Genomic DNA, 19,870 nt, shown 5'->3' on the forward strand with positions numbered 1-19,870 from the left:
AAGAAAAAAAGAATGTGAAACGGTAATATCATGGCAAAGGTAGTGTAGGTAGATAGTAAACTGAAGTAATAATTTTTGGACCAAAGGAAGAGCATTTAAAAGTTAGCACACAGCTTCAGTTAATACAGCTAGAAACCACCAGTCAGGCTCAAAATCTGGGTGTAGCGATGGACTCAGACCTGAACCTTCAGACACACATAAAGACAGTAACAAGGTCGGCCTTCTATCACCTAAAAAACATCTCCAGGATTAAAGGACTAATGTCTCAGCAGGACCTTGAAAAACAAATTAATGTGTTCATATTTAGTAGAATTGATTACTGCAACGATGTCTTCACAGGTCTGCCTAAAAAGCCGATCAGACAGCTGCAGTTGATCCAAAACGCTGCTGCCCGCGTCCTCACTAGAACTAAGAAAGTGGAGCACATCACCCTGGTTCTAAAGTCCCTACACTGGCTCCCTGTATCTCAAAGAATAGACTTTAAAATACTTCTGTTAGTCTATAAATCACTGAATGGCTTAGCACCAAAATACATTACAGACTTGTCAGTGTATCAACCACTCAGACCTCTCAGGTCTTCTGGCTCAAAACTACTCTGAACACCCAGAACCAAATATGGAAAAGCAGCTTTTGGATCATATGCTCCACTTAATCTGGAAAAAACTCCCAGAAAACTGTCAAAGCACTGAAACCCTAAGTTCCTTTAAATCAAGATTAAAAACTTATTTGTTTAGAGTGGCCTTTGACTGTGAATTTAAACAATATTAATTAAATTTTCAGTCCAACTTTCCTTTGTTTTCTAATCAATCATTATATCAGTCATTTTAATTTTAATTTGTATCTTTTGTATTATCATCTTATCATTTTAATTATTAATTTTTATTCTCTTTAATTATTTGTGTTTGTTAGTTATCTAAGTACCTTTATGCCACTGTAATATACTTTTACTATTATGTCTCTTTTTCTGTTTTTTCATGTAAAGCACTTTGAACTGTCTTGCTACTGAAATGTGCTATATAAATAAACCTGCCTTGCCTTGCCTTGCCTAGTGAATGCTACACTCTAGATAACAGTATACTAAATACATTCAAACTAGTACATCAAAAGTGAGAGACATAGTACAAAAAAAAAAAAAAACAGCGCTTGATGTTCCAGAAAATCTGTATAGTTTCTTCATGTTTAGGCCTATATAACATTAGTTTTGTTTTTCAACACACCGACATGCACAAAAAGTTAGAAAATATTGCAACAGCAGCTTAAATCACAGGCTACATTATAGAGACATTTAGTCTGCACTGATGAAGATTTGCACACTCTGCCTGTCGAATGATTGCAGTGGCTCCAACAGAAATGCAGTCCAATCCTTCTTCTGGAAAACTAATATTTATCTGACCACTTGAAGGCACTCATAGACTGTGTATAGAGCATTAAACCTTAACTCTTTTATAGTGAGGCACATTAAATAAAATAAACTGTGGGTTAGACCTGAAACCTGTGAAAACTAGTGGTCCAAATACTTTTTGACTAGAGTTGTCAAAAAACTGACCACAGCTTTTCTTGAAGTCTATCAACGGCACTCACAAATTTATACTGAGTTGTTAGGGGCAAACTTTGGATATATCATGGAAAAATAGTTACAGCCTTTCTTTCAAGGTGTGTGATGTGCGACTGTCTGTGTATGCATGTGGGCAGCAAAGACACAATTCAGCTTTGTCAGAACCTCTTTTGCTATTTTAAGCGTACGTGTCTCCCATCGCTTTAAACTACTATTAACACTATGCTGCCTTCGACCTTGCTTTATACGTAAGGATATTAACTTAGGGATCAAGCTCAACCCCTAAAACAGGCAGTGTATACACTGAGGGTTTTTTGCCTATTTGTTTTTTCGTTTTTCTTTTTTTAGTGGCAGGATATGAAACAAAGACACAGGAGAAGTTACAGGGTTGAACTCTTCTATCCGACCTTCCTCCATTTGAGTTACTGAAACAACAACAGAGAAGTGCTGAATTTACTCAACTGAAGATTTTGTCAGTTAATGTGTTTAAACAGAATCAAGATTTATTAAAGAGGAACATGACCAAAGTTGTGTGCAGGTGATTTCAATTTGTTGTGATTGTATGTCTTTAAAATGATGAAAAATGTGCAATGAATCCACACCTTAACGTTCAGTATTTGGCAATTATTCAGTATTTCTGTTGGTGTTTGACTGTGCAATAACAGTTTAAAGGGCAGAATAAATAAATAATCAAGCCAGTATAAAATACAGTTTCTGTGAGCAACGACAAAAGAAAATAAAGTATGCCAGACAATGGCATAATCCATATGCTAATTTGTAAATGAAGTCATGACCTGTATATTTTTTTAACTTTATTTCAAACATTATATGATAAATGAATGAGACCTAGTGCAAGTTGCAGCTGGGAACTTAGAATATTTATATAACATAATATATAAAATAAACATATACAACCTAAATTACATAATTTTGACCTAACTGAAACGAATTTAGAACATGTTCGTGTTAAGGGTGAACACAACACTCTACAACACTGCAATTTGCACATACATCTCTTAAAACTTGTTCACAAGAGAAAAATTAGAATAAAAATCTAAGGTTGCTAAAGGAACCCCCTTTGTACTGTTGAATTTATTGGTGCAGCAATGTTTTGGTCCTGAATACTTATTTGGAAAACAACTTTCAACAGCAGTATTTTAAACACGAAGTGTACAACAAACTACATTTAAACACTGAAGAGATGTAAAAGCTGTATATCACTCACCAAAAACTTACAAGGAGATAAACTGAGACAGCGAATGAAACATAATATATGTTGCAACCCATTTTCATAATAAATAAATACATAGTAATTTGCAAAATCCTGAAGAAACCTCAGAATAAGTTATTCCTTCATTTCAATAAACATACAAAAATACAAATAAAACACCACTGAAAAAGATTAACAGCAAAAAACATAAATGTATATGCACTGACAAACAACAAGTAAGACTGCTAAAGTGACCTGATATGAAGAGCACAAATTGTATCCAAAATTATTTATGATTTCCATCATTGTATTATGGAAAAAAATAATAGAAATATGAAAGAGTATAACTATTGAACTTTCTTGTTTAAAAAGTAAAGCTGTTTTAGTCTTTTATCATGCTCATTATCCTGAGGTGGTGAGGTGAAAGGGTTAATGCTAAAATAACTTTTATGGGAAACATTATTTAAATTATGCATTGTTATGTATTTTGCATGAATGCTCACTTATCGTTTGTTATTGTTTTTTTTGGGCTGTGCATTTCCAAAGTGGCGGCATGTCATGTAAATTATGTGTTTAGATACACATGTTATGATACATTATTTGAAAACATTTGAGGAAAAATAGGAAAAAATTATTTTCTCTCATTGTCTCACTGCTGGCTGCATGATGGTTCAGTGTTTAGCACCGTTGTTTTGCAGTTTGAGGGTTCTGAGTTTGAATCCCTCCGTAAGAAGTTTGCACGTTCATCCCCTGTGTATGTGGAGGTTTCTTTTGGGGTACTTTGGCAACATCCCACAGTCCAAAAGCTTGCATGTTAGCTTTATTGGTCTGTGTGAATTTGCCCATAGGAGTTAATGTGTGTGTGTGTATTGTTGTTTTGCCTCTGTGTATCTGTATTGCCCTGTGATGGATTGGTGACATGTGCAGGGTGTACCCAGGGGGGCATCAAACCCCTGCAACCCTTCAAGGACAAGCGGGACCAGACGCTGGACGGATGGAAGGATGGATGGAAAATTCCGCAAACTGTGGCTGGTGTGCTTCTTCATAAGTGGATTAAAGCATACGTGGTGGTGGTTAATGCAAAATGTTAAAATAATCTATCAAGGTTTGAGGTTGTGTGGGACCAAAACGCAGACAAACACTGGGCAGCAGCATGATGAGAAAAATGTTTTTTCTTTAATGAAAGGTTTCCAAAACATACATGGGTTGAAAACAAGAAAACATGGATAATCAGCAGGGAACAGCAAGGTAGTTAATGGGAGGAACCAGCAAGTGACAATGGGAATCAGTGAGTTTTTAAACAGAAGGAAGTGCAACGTGGAAAGGGAGGCAGATGAATACTGAACAGGTTTGTGGAGCAAGCTGCCGGGAACCGAGGGGGAATGTATCTGAAGAAAACTAATTAACAGGGAAACCAAAACTAGATAACAAAACTCAGGGAACAGATCTGATGAAACTATTAACAAACATAAAGTATTGGAATCTGGAAAGTAACAACTAATAAAAGTAACCCGAGGACATGAGGGAACCTAACTGAGAAAAGTAAACAAACACCAAAACACTAAGTGACAGACTGCAACTAATGACCTAACAGAAAGGAAATAAACATGAGAGACTGAAACAAAAGAGAACTGAACTGAAATAACAAAATCCAGGAAAAGTAGATCTAAAGGGAAACACAAGAATCTAGGCAGTGATAACTAAACATAAGTAAACAACTAATCTAGAAGAAACAGAAAAAAACCTGACAGAGATAAAGTAAATCAAAAAACCCAAAATGGCAGGCCCTCACATAATCTAAAATAAGGAGATTTTCTTTTAGGTAATTATTTTGTTAAAATATACATTTATAAGGAATTGCCGGTTGGAAATCTCATCCACATTTCCTGGCTTTAAATATTAATAAAAGAGCATAAATCCGGTCGAGGGTAATCATTTACCTGGAAAATCAATATGAAAATCTTGTCAAACCAGATTACAAGTTATAATGCTGTTCTAAGACATGCAATGATGGATGGAGGGACGGACATGTGATAACTTCGTCTCTGTACTTTACCATACCTGTCACAGGTAGAGAAGTGTCAGTACACATGAATGATTTTATGCTGCCTGATCTTTTGTTCTGAGTTCAGAGAGGACCTGAAGTGCGCATTCTTGTGGAAATATATAACATTTAATTATAATAATTCAGACTTTCCAGGCAATTTGCCTATTTTTTCCACCATATGATTTTAAATATTTTAGTCATGTATGAATAGAACTTTAATGATCCTTCCTGGATATTAAAAATAGACCAAGTATTTAATATTTTACAGCTTGTCAGGATGTCTTTTTAAACCTTTTGGTTGTTTTTTTAAATGAATATTCTAACTATAAACTTGAATTTTAGGGAATGTTAAATATTAGCCTTTAAATTATTTTTATGTAAATCGAGCAGAGTAGTTTGTAAATGTAATGTTTATCAACTTAGTAACAGGATAGTGTTAAAGAAAGACTTGCTAGCAAGCTGAGCTTAACCCTGAGGCAGCCATTGCAGATGATCTTAGTTGTGGTTGTCAGGTAAATATTTTACATGCCACCTTGTTATTGAGGTATGTTACGACTTCAGCAACGTTTTATGCCTTAATCCCAAACCAATTATTATATTTGCTATCAAACAACACCATAAAAATAACTTTTGGAGAGCAATAAATATTAGTCAATAAAAGTATTAAATTTTTAATCATGCATGTTAGGTTTTTGATGGTTTTATTGTAAAAAAAATATTTGCTGATTTATCCTGGTAACAAATCCCACCATAACATTTGAATTAGAATTGAACTTTAGCAATGGTTCACTCTACCATTAGTCTCATTTGGGATGTGTGGTGTCCAGCAGGGAATGATATATTTATATGGGTTGTATCAAGAATTAACATATGAACTTAGTAAAAGTAAAAAAAAAATACATTTTCTATGTTGGAGCAAGGACTTCAGTGTATGTCCAGCTTTAATCAGCAATAACGATCAACAACTAGCAAGGTTAGCTTCCCAACCTTGAGGTTTGCTGCTATTGAGCGACATTTCTTTTTACACCAGAGATAAAACATTTTATTACTGTTTAGGCAAATTTTCATGCCTCAGTCACAAATTGATTCTTATTATTTGTTTTGTGTTACCGGACCGGACAGTGGGTGTGTTTGTGCAGGTGTGAGGTTGATGGATGGAGGTGAGGGGCACGGTGGGGGTGAGGGGGGCGTAGCATCAGCACCTATGACGTCAGCAGAGTTTAAAGTGGGCCGCGCTTCCCCCCGTGGAGAGGAGAGAGAGCTGGGAGGAGGCGGCGGAGCTCACTCACACCTGACTTCTGCTCAGTTGAACTCCGCAAACTACCAGCGCTCCCACTTTCTGCAGATGGAGCCCCGTGACGGACAGTGGAGGCACTAATTTCTCCTCTTCAACTTGCAGTTTCAGGTTTCCCGAACAAAGGTGAGTTTAAATGCTTCTCACCTGGAACAAATCCAGGCTTGAATAAGTCAAGAGAGCAGGCTGGTGATGCTGCAGCAGTCCCATCATTGCCAGCGTGTAACCAACAGATTTGCACAGATGAATCTTGTTTCTTTTTCTGTCGTTTTGTTTGGATTGTTGAATCGATGCCACGCATAAACTTGCGGCGCGGTCTTTTTTTGGCGCTACTGCTGGGCGAGCTTTCTATTTGATTAGACTATTGGCGTGTCTATCCCTGGAAATGTGTTTTCTCTGCCAGAGGAAAGGGCTGTATCATCCCGGAGACTCCTAAAAATCAATTGCAGCGTGCTCGTCGATGTGATGTTTTCATTTGCTTCCCAGTCATCTCAGCCACAAGAACTATATATTAGTTTAAAGATATATAGTGTATAAATGCTGGCTTGGGTCTAGAATGTGTTGCAGGCTGCATAATTAATCCGAGCTGCTTTAGTAATGCTTTTTGACAGCTTTTTAAAAAAATGCTTTCCGGATTTCTGAGAAGTTTGTTGAATGTGGTTGATTCTCAAATTTGCATCTTCTGCCACCTATTACATGTTTCAGTAAAGCGCCTTTCTGTGTTTACACCTATGGTTTATAACCTATAAATCAAAGTAATGCTTTATTTTCTAAAAAAAAAAAAAAAAAAGAAGAAGAAGAAAGGATAATCGGTGATTTTGAATTTAGAAATCAGATGTGCTATGTCATTTCTGTGCCGCTAGATGACAACAGAGTTCAAGCAGAAGCAGCTGATTAAACTTGCATTAGTCTCCAACGAGCAGACTTGCACCGCTCTGTGATAATGAAATCATTACAGCAGCTGAAAAAAAATAAAAAAATAAATAAACGGCACAAGATGGCCCTTTGTAAAATCCATGTGTTTTTCCCCACCATAAACCAAATCTGGGCTAAATGCAAACAACACACAAACACACACACACACCCACAATCAGAATCACTGCTGTAGATAGTGTTGTTTGGCCCTGTTTGAGCTGCATACATTACAGCACATGCTCTGCATGGGCTCTCTGCATTATAGCAATTTGTCATGAAGTCATTCATGACAAATGCTCCTCTGCACTAGAGCCATGCAGGTTTTTTTTTTTTGACCCTGAAAGTGACACTTTGCTTGTGCATTGGTGTTATGTGTTTTTTTTTTTTTTTCTGTTGCTGTTAAAAATATCTTTTAAATAACATGATTTAAATAAATAAGTCGATTTTTACCAACTCTGGATAAACATTCTTAGAATCAGAATCAGAATCAGAAAAGCTTCATTGCCAAGTACGTTTTTGGACATACAAGGAATTTGTTTTGGCGTAGTCGGTGCAATACAGTACAAATTAAACAGTAGTAGCCTTTAATGATTTATTGTTTGCTTTCTCCTCATCCTCACTCTCTCCACATAACTAAGCACACAAAACACATCCACAAAAATCCAAATAAATAATTCACATCATTGAAACTAATGTTTAACTTTTAAATATTGTTTGCCTTTGTATTAAGATGTTAGATGAGCAATCCCATTGTCAAAACAGTTTCAAATCAATTATTAAAATAATTTAAATGCTTACATTCTTATATTCTCTGACTTGTTTAATGTTTTTTTTTTATTTATTTCAGCTCAGTACTTTCAAAGCCAACTATTGTGAAAATCTAAGCTAATATCAATCTCTCATAATTTTCTTGAAGATTTTATCTGAGAAAGCACTCATATTCCTTTTTTTCAATCATAAGAAATCCTAAAACTCATCCTTTTTAAAATTTGCCTTTTGTACAATAACTAACAAGACAATACATGTTCTAGTTTTCTTAATATTTTATCTGAAAAATTATCACGCCACCATAGTTGTTTTTTAACGCTTACTTTTGAGAGGAGTGTAGTGTGTTAAAGGATTTTCAGCTTGTTTAACTTTTTACACCTTTTCAAGTTTCATCAGTATTAAAACAATCTGAACAATTTTAACACGACCCTATATTTCCCAGTATTGTTGCATTATTTATAATGAAATTCTATTCTGCATCCTCAGTCAGCCTTTCATTTGTCGCACAACATGCAGTTGGTGATACTGTAAAGTAACTTGCGGCTTAAAACTCACACCTCTTCCATCCCCTCAGAAAAAGTGAATTTTCATTAAATCTTGTGATTTGCCGGTTGTTGCTGTAAACTACCTGGTGGTCCTCTGGGGCTGAGACAGTGATTTCTAGCACCTTTTTTTTTGGTTTTTTTTTTTCTCATTGATGCTGAAAGCATATTGATACTCAATTCAGCTTCAGCGGTTTCGGTTCTCTTAGGAGAGAGCCAAGGACAAGATTTGCCATTGAGACGTGAATTATGACATTATTTAATGAGAAGTGAGCAGACACCTCTGTCTTACTTTTCTGAGCTATTCCAAACAAATGGATCCTATGAGAGTGCATAGGTTGCTCATGAATTTTATGAAGGTTTTGAGTGTGTACGTGTGTGTGTGTTTTTTATAATCTAGTAAAGGCTTTCGGGTGGAAATCCCTATATTTGGCCTAATCAATATGTTTAATTAGTGCTGATTAATGAAAGAGCTGGGCTGTAAAAAGCTGACAGCTTTCTTACGACACAAGAACATCTAATGAAAAACAGGGAAAATTGCTTTCAATGGTGTGGGAATTAAATCCTACATATTCACATGGTAATTTACAGAAGAAATCTGAGAAAACTGTTCACAATGTCATATTTCTGTCCGACATAGAAAAGACAGTATTTCCTTACATTTTTTAATAAATGCAATTAATATTTGATCAGCTCCTGATTCAGACACAAGCTTAGTAATCTTTTAATCTCTCATGAATTAAAGGATTTGAAAACACTTGCCTCATATATGTTCAGAAATGTTTTATTCCTTTAAGCCTAACGTGCCTCTGGCGGTTTCTCCTACAGAGAATTTGCAGAATGACTTTGCCATTTTACAATTTTTACTGTTATGACTGAGTTAACTTCTCTGCAAGGGCATATCTGGAAAGGTTTCTCTGTGTTGTGCTGGTACATCTCAATGAATTTGAATATCACTGAAAAGTTCATATAGCAGTCATTCAATTTAAAAAGTGAAACCTATAAATAGCATTGATTTATCATACACAGAGTGTTATTTTCCAGATATCTGTTAATCTCTATAATTATGATTTACAATTAATGAAAACCAATATTTTAGTTTCTTGAAAATATTTATTACATATAACCAACAAAAAGGTATTTTTAATACAGAGATGTATGTTCATGTACAGTACACTATATATACTTGGTCGGGTAACCTTTTGCTTTAATTACTGCATCAATGCAGTGTCGCATGGAGGTGTCTGTGGCACTACTGAGGTGTAAAGGACGCTCAGAATGTTTTAATAGCGACCTTTAGCTAAACTACATTGTTGGCTCCAGTGTTTCTCATCTTCCACTTGACCCCAATACATTCCCTTTGGGGTTTAGGTCAGGCCAGTTTATTAACCATCCATCACAGTGATTGTTAAAGCAGGTACTGGTAATTCGGTAACTGAATTACTGCTGGCTGTGTGGACAGGTGCCATGTTCTACGGGAAAATGAAATCAGCATTTCCATAAAGCTTGTCAACAGTGGGAAACATGAATGGCTCAAAAATCTGGTTCACAGCTGTGCTGACAATGGACTTGATAAAACACAGTGGACCAACACTAACCGATGACATGGTTCCCCAAATCTTCACTGATGAAGAACGTCACACTGGTTCCTCAAGCAACTTGGATTTTGTGCCTCTCCACTCTAACTCTAGACTCTGGCACATTGATTTCCAAATAAGTAAAAAATTTACTTGCATCTGAAAAAAGATCTTGGACCACTGAGAAGAAGTCAAGTTATGTTTCTTCTTAGCTCAGGTAAAATGTTACTGAGGTTCTCTCTAGTTTAGCGCAGGCTTAAGAGATGGAATACACCAGTTGTAGCCTAACCCCCTCAACTTGAATAGGTTTTGACAAATCAGTCAGTCAGTCATTTTCTACCGCTTATTCCATAGTGGGTCATGGGGGAGCTGGTGCCTATCTCCAGCAGTCTATGGGCAGGAGGCGAGGTACACCCTGGACAGGTCGCCAGTCCATCGCAGGGCAACACACAAACAACCAACTCATTCACAACCCTTAAGGGCAATTTAGAGAGACCAATTAACCTAACAGGTATGTCTTTGTACTGTGGGAGGAAGCCGGACAGGAGAGAACATGCAAACTCCATGCAGAAATACATCCGGCCGGGAATCAAGCCAGGGACCTTCTTGCTGCAAGGCAACAGTGCCACCAACTGCACCACCGGCTTTGACAAATCATTTTTATTCAAATCAGTTTCACAATCCTTTTAAAGCTGAAGCTATCGCTGGCAGTTGTGCATCTTTCCTACCACACTTTTTCCTTCTGCTCAACTTTCTATTAATATGCTTGGATAGAGCTGTCTGTAAAATCCAGCTTCTGACCTTTTGTTGTTTACCCTGTCAACGTTCTTCCTCGTGATGGTGTTTGCCATTACAAGGCTATACAAACGTGTGTTAAAATGTTTTTTTGTTGGTCTTATGTAATATTCTAGTATTCCGATGAACAGAATTCTCGGTTTTAATTAGCTGTAAGCCACAATCAATCAAAATGAACACTATTAAATTATTGAAATATATTACTTTATGTGAGAAATCTCTGTAATATAAGTTTCACTATTTCATTTGAATTACTGGAATAACGTATTAATGACATTCGAATGTATTAAGATCTACTTGTAAATATGACATTGATTTTCCAGATAACATGTGAATCCTCAATAGACTGTACTATTTCAATGTAGTTTCTTATAGTTTGGTGTGCGTTGAACAATGTACTGTTCTCTGTCAGATTTTCTCAAAAGTAACAGCGAAAATGACCTTTATTCTGCAAATTAGGCTTTTTTTGCTCGGCAAGACTGATAGATCTTATTATTTCAGCAAAAGTACTCTGAGCATTCAGCAAATACCCTGGAGCCATAGAAACTACATTAACAAAAGTTAATGAAATATACAGAGGCAGTAGTCAGACTTTGCTTTACTTCTGAAAGCTGTGGCATTTACATTCTGAACTGTAGAAGGAATGAAAACAATAGTTACCACTGCATGCACCTGCATCTCATCTGTCCTATATATGTAGACATATTTATGCATAGCCTGAGGGTTGTTTTTTTTTCTTACCGGAAAACCAGAAACGTTTGTAACAAACTACTTTTTTAAATTACTACAAATTTTTCTTTGAGTGTTGCTCATCAAGGCAACGTCATGGTTGTGCATATTTTGCATCACAACACAACTAAATGAATGCAAAGTTATGCTAAATTTTAAAAGCCACAAGCTTTTATTCCTTAAAACAGCTTGGCTGGCTTGTACTGAAAAAAAAAAAGACAACAAAAAAACCCCCAAGACGTTCGCAGTTTAGATTCTGCTTCAATTGTTGTCCCAGAGGTCTGGCTGTGTCTGCATCTGATTATGCTTGCATGCATTTAATTAATAATTTGACAATGCGTGGCATTGATGCTGGTCAGGCAGCACTCTGCGGAAGAATAGATTGCTTGAGCTTGATATCCAGCCATGGTCGCTTAGCAAGGCACAGAAATGATGAGCTCAGGCAAATTTCAGATACAGGAGCTGCAGCGGGGAGCTAAGGTAATCCCCCCACCCTCCCTCAGCTGCAGTCTGGGGTAGTAACGCTACGAACTACAGCCCAACGCGGATGCTCAGGTGGTCCCTGAATAGTGCACTGATCAGTACTTTTCTGGTTTGTTTTAATGACAAGCATGTCCCCTGTGGGAGTTTGATGACTTTTTGCTAATACTGCTGATGCATGTGCTTACACATGCCACTTTCTTTATCCCTGTCTTGAGAAAAGACCCCTGCCAGCGGGCCAGAGTATTCTGACATTTCTGGGATGTTGGTAGCAGTGCAAGGAGATGGGGACAACACATATTCTGCTGGAAACACGGGATGAGCTGAGGAAATGAGCTGTGATAACATCTCAGCATGCTGTGATGTGTTGTGCTTTGTTGATAAGGCTATTATTCAACATTGTGCCTTGGACAGCAAAATCCTATTTTCCATCTAAGTCATATGTTTTTCGCTTATAGTTTACTTCCTGCCTTAGCTTTGCATATGAGCTTTAACTATTAATTAGTGTGAAGTCTAAAAATGATTTGATCAATTATTTAAGCATCACACAGGCTATTGCTAATCTTCTTTTCTATAAACTAAGGTTACTAAGAACAAGCAGAGAACTGAAATGTGGTCCTGTCAGAAACATGTTGAAATTGAATATTTAATGCTCATTTGACAGCATCAAGAAGGTATTGAGAGGCACTAAGAGCATTTGGAGACATTGAGAAAATGACTCAAAATGGATCAGATTCACTTTATAAAAGTTATTAGAAATGAAAATGCAATAATTTATTAGTCAGATTATAGAATGGGTCATGTTTTGCTAAGTGCTAAATGGAAAATCCCAAGAATACCCACTTAAAGTGTGGAAAATTAGTACAGAACACAGCAACGTTTTTCCGACTAAATACAGTCATATTCAATAAATTAGAACATGTGTTTCAATGAAGCTTGTTTGTCAGATTAAGACTATTTTTTGAAAATAATCTTTAAGCAGGTATAAAACACACTTTTCAAAACGCCCATATTTCTGTAATAAAAAAGGTTTTTTTTATTGTGATGTAATGTTCTAATCTTAAATGGCTTGTTTTCATTAGCTGTAAGCAATACATCCTCATAATTAACAGAAATAAAGGCTTGAAAACATCAGTTTGTGTGCATTTAATCTATATAATGTGTTTCACTTAATGAGCTAAGTTACTGAAATAAATAAACTTTTCAACAATATTCTAATGTATTGAATCGGTCTGTATATCTCTAATGGTTAGATTGATATTAAATTCATACCAGATGATGGTAACAACCCACATAATTAGGGATGCACGATAAATTGACATTGACAGGGGGGATTGACATTGGTATCCGCCGATGTTAGTCATTTTTTAACATATTGGCATCGTCCCGATAAGTAACATTTATAATAACCGGTATTAATAACCAATATTTATTACCAACTTGTTGCTGTTTGTGAATGTGTTTTTGGAGGTGGGGGTTGGCCATGTGGTATTTGTTTGGGCATGTGATAGTGATGCAGTGCAGGACTGTGTGGTGTTTATCTAAAGCAGAGAAGCAATGTCAGCGGTATGGTCATTTTTTCACGGTGTCAGGGGTAGTGAGATAATATAAGATATATATTTGTAAATACTGGCCATAACAGCAATATTAATGTCGGATATCGATATCAACCTGAATTTTGATATCTGTGCAACCCTACAAAAAAATCACATCTAAAATAAATTAAAAAAGCAAATAACAAATAAATCCATAAATTAAATTGCATGTAATAAGGTGAAATGACACAGGTAATATGTTTTGAACAGGCATACTTAACATTTATTCAATATTTAGTAGAAAATCCCTGTTTTTGGAAATGATAGCTTCAAGACTTCTCCAGTATCAACAAACTAGTCACATGTTTTGCTCAGGTGGGATTTTGACCCATTCTTCCACACATGACATATGCTGTAAACTATATCCTTCTTTTATTTAACTAGGTTTAAATCTGCTTCAGTATGCTTTTTCTTTTGCAGTGGAGTCTTGTGCAGTGAATGTACATTAAGGCCATTGTGGTTGATTGCAATTGTCATTGTTTCAGAGAAAATCTGTACTTGCTGATTCCAGGTATTTCTGAAGCTGTCAGCAAGGGGTTCTTGGACAACTCTTCTGAATATTCTTTTGACTCCCCTGACTTAAATCTTGTGAGGAGCACCTGCTTGTGGCAGGTTTATGTTAAAATTATCTTTCCATTTCTGGCTTATGGCCCCAACCATGCTAACTAAAACATTCTGAAGTTGATATATCTATAACCAATGCCATATCCATATGTTGTAAAGGTCTTGAGAGCACTTTTTTCTTTTACCCATCATGATATGCTTTGTGTGCAATGCCTTGGTAGTGAGAAACCTACTTTATCACACATGCTTATGTTTTTCTGTTGATTTCTTTGTATGTGTCGAATACTTGGGTGCGACTTTCATGGCAATATCCTCATTAGAAATACAGCATAATGCTTAAACCAGATATTTACATACACTGCATTAAAGACATGAAAGACACATAACTTTTTTCTCTTTCTTGCTTCTAAATTTGAAGAAAGAAAGAAAGATTAAACTAAAATAAATAATTTTGGCAGTTCTAATGGACCCAAGACAAAAATGTTGTGTCTTTTTTATATAGTGTTTTTTCTGCATCCACATGTACTGTACATAATATGAAAAACGATGTTTTCAGTACTCACTTCCAGGCTGTATTTTAAACACAGACAAAAAAAATGTCCTCATCGTCATCTGGTTATGACAATTATTACTAAAAAATCCGTTTAGATGTAATTTTGAAATGTGATGTGCAAAGGCAAGATCCAATTCATTTTTTAAATATTTGTAAGAAAACCATCTGGAAAAACATGATTGTTAACAAACTGACCTTTTTTGCCCACAACTTGACTTAACTTAACGCTTCAGGTCACCAGTTGTCATGAAAGGTGTGAGCACTGATGCAGAACACATCTAAGTAGGCTAACAGATATGATAATGATGATTTATGTGTCATATTAAATAGTTATTCTGCAGGCTGATGATCATCACTCTGACACATCTAGACAAGAGAGTATTGTGGTCATGTCACATTTGGCTGTCGATGTGTGATAGACAATTAAAGTTGACAAATGATTCACTGTGCTCAACTGTCCATTAATATTATGAGGCACATTAGAAGGTGATACTTGCCTCTGGCACCTTTCTCAGACAGACATCACTATAGGATGTTTTTTGTGCTTCCTGGATGCTGTGGATATTTTCTATAAAATTTGTTTCAGACACAGAAATGCATGGAAAGCCATGCCCTCTTCTCTACTGCTTCATTAAGCAATTTCTGACATGCAACATACTGGTGTCACATCTCAGCCACATGCTGTGCTCCTACGGTTTACCAAATGCAGTTGACGCATCTCCTCTCAGCTTCTCTGATCTGCTACAGCAGAAAAACTCTGGACCATTTCCAGCGTCTGCTGATGGATCTTTGTTCTATCAGTGATACGATTCAAGCCCCCGACCGTAAAGCTCTTGTACCTATTCAGCATTGGTTACCTTGCTTGTGATCAATGGCCAGCAGTCAGAAAACTGAATAGAGCCCAGATTGAACCACAGATGGGATTTAGATGCTGAAGAACACCCCTCTCAACAGGAGTGACTCATGAATAATACACCAGCTTAGTGAAGCGTCCCATCTCCTCTTGCACTTTGCAGGTGATGCATTCACACTCAAACCTGCAGAAAGAGGTTACGTTTTTGGGCACAAATAAGTGGTATCCTCAGCACAAGCATCAGGCACTTCTGCTGGCCACAGCTATGTGAAAACTCAGAAGAAATGGTTTCAGAAAGTCGAGACAGACTTTTAGGATGTAAGAAAGTGGTACAGAATTTTAAGTATATTTTAATGTAAATTGAATAATGTTGGAATTATGGAGGTTGTTTTCAACATTTTAAATCAACTGACTCCAGCACAATCCCCAAAGTTCATTAAGACCAACTGCAAATGCAAACATGTTTTTTATTTAGATATAAAATACTAAATCTGATGATATTTTATAGCTAGAACAAAAAGAATCTTACAGGCATTAAATAAATTATAAAAATTCATAAATAAATCAGCCTTCTTCATAAATAGATACGTAAATAAAACACACTTTTCTGAGCCTTTGGAGCTTCGCCGTTTTACAACAGAAACTTACCTTAAATGTAAGAAAATGATTATCACAGAACACGACTGCCAATTTCTGTAAACGGAAAACATATTTTCTTTGTGTTTTTAAGACGTTTCTAACAAATATGCTGAATACATTAGTGCTAAGGATGAAGGGAGCTCTGTTTCTTTCCAGAAATATTGTGCTATGTAAGAAAGGTGGGGAGATTCCAGAAAGTGTAGAGGCTAGACCTGTTACCATTCAACTTTCTTTTTGTTTGAAATATTTCTCGGCCTAGGATAATGACACAAGGAAATTAACATTGTAACCCAGGTCATGCTACAGCTGCAACAGATAGCTCTAGCCTATAGTGACGAGCATTGATATCAAATTGGTGTTACTAAGCATTCTTGGGGAAGAAAGTGTTTATTATTATTATTTTGCCAATTACTTAATTAATTACAATTTGTTTTGTTCAATAAACCGATTAATAATTGGATAGCAAAAAGTGCTTAGTAGGAGTTTGTTTTACATAATTTGAACCAGGTGAAGCTAAATCTATACCACTTGAGTAGTTCTGGATAGAGCAGGTTTACAGACAAAGGTTTTCATCTCAAATGCAAAATGTTTAGATTTTTGTACAGTTTTGGCTTAATATGTGTTGTGAGTGGGTTGTTCTTTTAGCAAATGGCATGTTTTACAGTCTGTATACTCCAGTTAACGATTATTCGATTACTAAATTAGTTGACAATTATTTTAATAATCAATTAATGATGATTAATCCGATTAATTGCTCCAGTCCCAAAATTACAAAAGGGGGGAAAAGGAGGAAAGATGAGGTAAAGTGCAAGAAGTACTGGTGGTGGTGAGATGGGCACACTCATAAAAGCAGAGATAAAAACAAAAATGTGAACAAACAAGAATTATATACAGATACATCTAAACACACATATATGAAAACACATTTGGTTGTATTAATGTATGTATATATTATGCATACAGATGGTTACAAAATAGTTAAAGTTGCTATTGCTGGCAATGGTGGGTCCATTAACAAATGGGACATTATAGATAAAAAATTATTATGGATTAAAGCTAGATGCTCCAATGATGTAACATTTAAGGTCAGACTTTAGAAAGGGCTTATAGGGGCCCCAGCCCAGGGCCCCTGGTTTTGGGGGCCATGGTATTATTTTTCTAAATGAATTGGGGGAGAATGCCTTAATTTCTATCACTTGCCAAGGGAATTCAGAGAGTGTCACTGAGAGGTCTTGTAAAGACTTAATGGAAAAGTTAATCAGATTTTGGAGATCATTAGATTTTCTTCTTTGCTCGTCTTTCAGAAGAAAAAAAATGTCCCATGAAGAAAAAAATAAACAAAAAGCTTAGAAATATTAAAATTTTCTGTATTTGCAGATAACTTCTAAATATGTGAGGAAAAAAAAAATTTGGTCAGATTTGAAAATAGGTATTTGAAAAAAAATTGTCACTTGCCTTTCAGGGCTTCTGTACAAAAATAAAATCTAATAGAGCAAGCAACTTAAAAATCACTGAGGTCACTAAGCAACCATGATTTTCATCTAACAAAAGTAAATATATTAATGTTTATGAGTACATCATCAAATAGATTGACCAGGACCGCTCCTCTGCATTATACCACAGGACACTTAGACAAGTCATAAAAAAGATTTTACAACAGCTGTGGGAAGAGAGGGGACTACAGAAAATATTTTGTAAGTAAATGAAGAGTTATATAAGAACTATGAAAAAGGCATTCCAGCATATGAACTTTATTTTATCTGTGAAAACCGACAGCAGTAGTAACAGTAGTAGCATTACACGGTGGGGTATTTAGGTTTACGGGGGGCCAAGACACCTTGGTATCATTTTTTGATCTGTGAATTCTTAAGGGAAAATGTCACTGCATCTGTCTTTAAAACAGAAGGGAATGTGGGTAATGCATCAGGAAGACAAAGACCCTAAGCACACATGTTCTACGATATCAAAAATCTTAATATATTTTTAACCTGAAATGTTTTTTTTCTTCAGATTGGCTCAAATCTAGATGCCTTGAAGTGAGTAGCTGATGAAAGATAGCTTTCTAGCCCCATGGAGATGAATGGCCTTTAATTCATCTAGGTGGATATGCAGGAAACAATAGGCAGTTCCCAGAAATTTATATCCATCTATTGCTGAATGGGAGTCACAGTGGTCACATACTTGTAATGTTTTCTACAGTAAATAAATACAAAATTTTTAACTTATTTGTCTAATTGGGATCCTTTTATGTAATTAGAATTGTGTAAAAATATTTTACATATTTATGTCTTGTTTGTGGAATATACTGGTTTTAATAGTTTAATAATTCATAGACTTTTAGCCATTCATTTAGTGTAGTTTTCTGTCTGTTCATGCAAATGCAGTTGTACAAGTAAGGAAAGTTATTTAACTTTCAACTTATTCAGATCAGAACTATTTTACGTGCTGACAAGTGATAAGCCTGCATTGTGGAGATGGTGTGTGCTATCTGTAAGTGAATGTTGCTTTTATTTGTAGACCACATTATGCAGAGATAATCATAAAGTGTTTTAAACCAAGGTGAAGCAGTATTAGTCAGGAGTGGATAATAAGCAAATATATAATTATTACTTCAAGGCAGTGGTTATGTATAACATCCTAATTATTAAAAAAATATATATTTACATTCCCTGAAAGAAGAAGTGCCTCCGCAACATGCACTATTAATTTTTTTAGGGCATTAAATCTAGGTAAGTGTGTTTTATTCAAGTGGACTCAAGGACATTTGAAAGGCTGTGCAAAAAAAAAGAAAGAAAATGGGCATCCATCTTTGATGCAAATCTACTTGATAGAGCTCTCCTTTCACCAAACTTAGATCACCTGGTTGCATCATTAATGCAGCGGCAGCATAATTTTGGATTTAATAATCATGATGGCAGGTCATTCCACTTGCAGTCAATAACTAGTGAACCAGAAGGTTAATGTGCTACATGAGCAGTGGGCGTACACCACTGATCTAAAGAGGGATGTAGGAGATGTAGCTTTCACACAGACATAAAAAGTTCATTTTAAATGACTATTTCTGGACCTGAAATCTCTCCTACATCAAAGTGCATTTGACCAGTGAGAAATTCCACAGTCCCTCCTTTTATACTGAGAATAAGCAATGAAGTTTATTTTGCATTTTTCAGTCTTCAAGTTGTGGTTTTATTTATTGCACCTAAAGTTTGCTCTTCATGCTGTTTTCCTTTATCACTGAAAACTTAAAACGCTTAATTACTTTTGCCAAAGATATTAGAAAATTTAACAAGTATTCATAGGTTACATATCTGATATTTAAAATGCCATATTTTTTCATTGATGGGTTATAACACATCCTTATTGTCAGTACTGAATTAATTCCTTTACAGAATAGTTTTAGTTTGTTTACATTATAATAGCTGTTTAGGAGTTTTCTCTGGCACTAAAAATTGATTCCACCAATCCACTCTAAAGAAAGTGTTTGAAGTAAAATAGTGTTCTAAATTGACCTTTGGGCAGAGTATGAATGTGCCTGTTTTTTATATTTGCTAAATTATTTAAAGTGCCATCGAATTATAATAATATATTCAATTACATTTATGGAAAGGAAACATTAATAAAATGTTTAAAAAAGTATATTTATGCCACTGAAATGGACAGTTGTTGAGATATATGGTCATACAATTTACTAAAAAGGCATTTCCAGACTACTCCTTTGTGATTTTGTTGCTTTCTTTTATGACGTCAAGGGGAA

General features: G+C 35.7%; 1 protein-coding gene across 1 annotated transcript in view; it reads left to right on the top strand.

Moving 5' to 3' along the window:
- Positions 1–6,082: 6,082 nt before the first annotated feature.
- The window catches only part of LOC124883493 (multiple epidermal growth factor-like domains protein 11), a 54,431-nt gene continuing 40,643 nt past the window's right edge, over positions 6,083–19,870 (top strand). Inside the window, exon 1 of the mRNA XM_047390606.1 lies at positions 6,083–6,232. The gene's annotated coding sequence lies outside the window, so the exon portion shown is untranslated. The remainder of the gene's footprint in view (positions 6,233–19,870) is intronic.

Source organism: Girardinichthys multiradiatus, chromosome 2 (genome assembly GCF_021462225.1).
Source record: "Girardinichthys multiradiatus isolate DD_20200921_A chromosome 2, DD_fGirMul_XY1, whole genome shotgun sequence".
NCBI classification, from domain to species: domain Eukaryota; kingdom Metazoa; phylum Chordata; class Actinopteri; order Cyprinodontiformes; family Goodeidae; genus Girardinichthys; species Girardinichthys multiradiatus.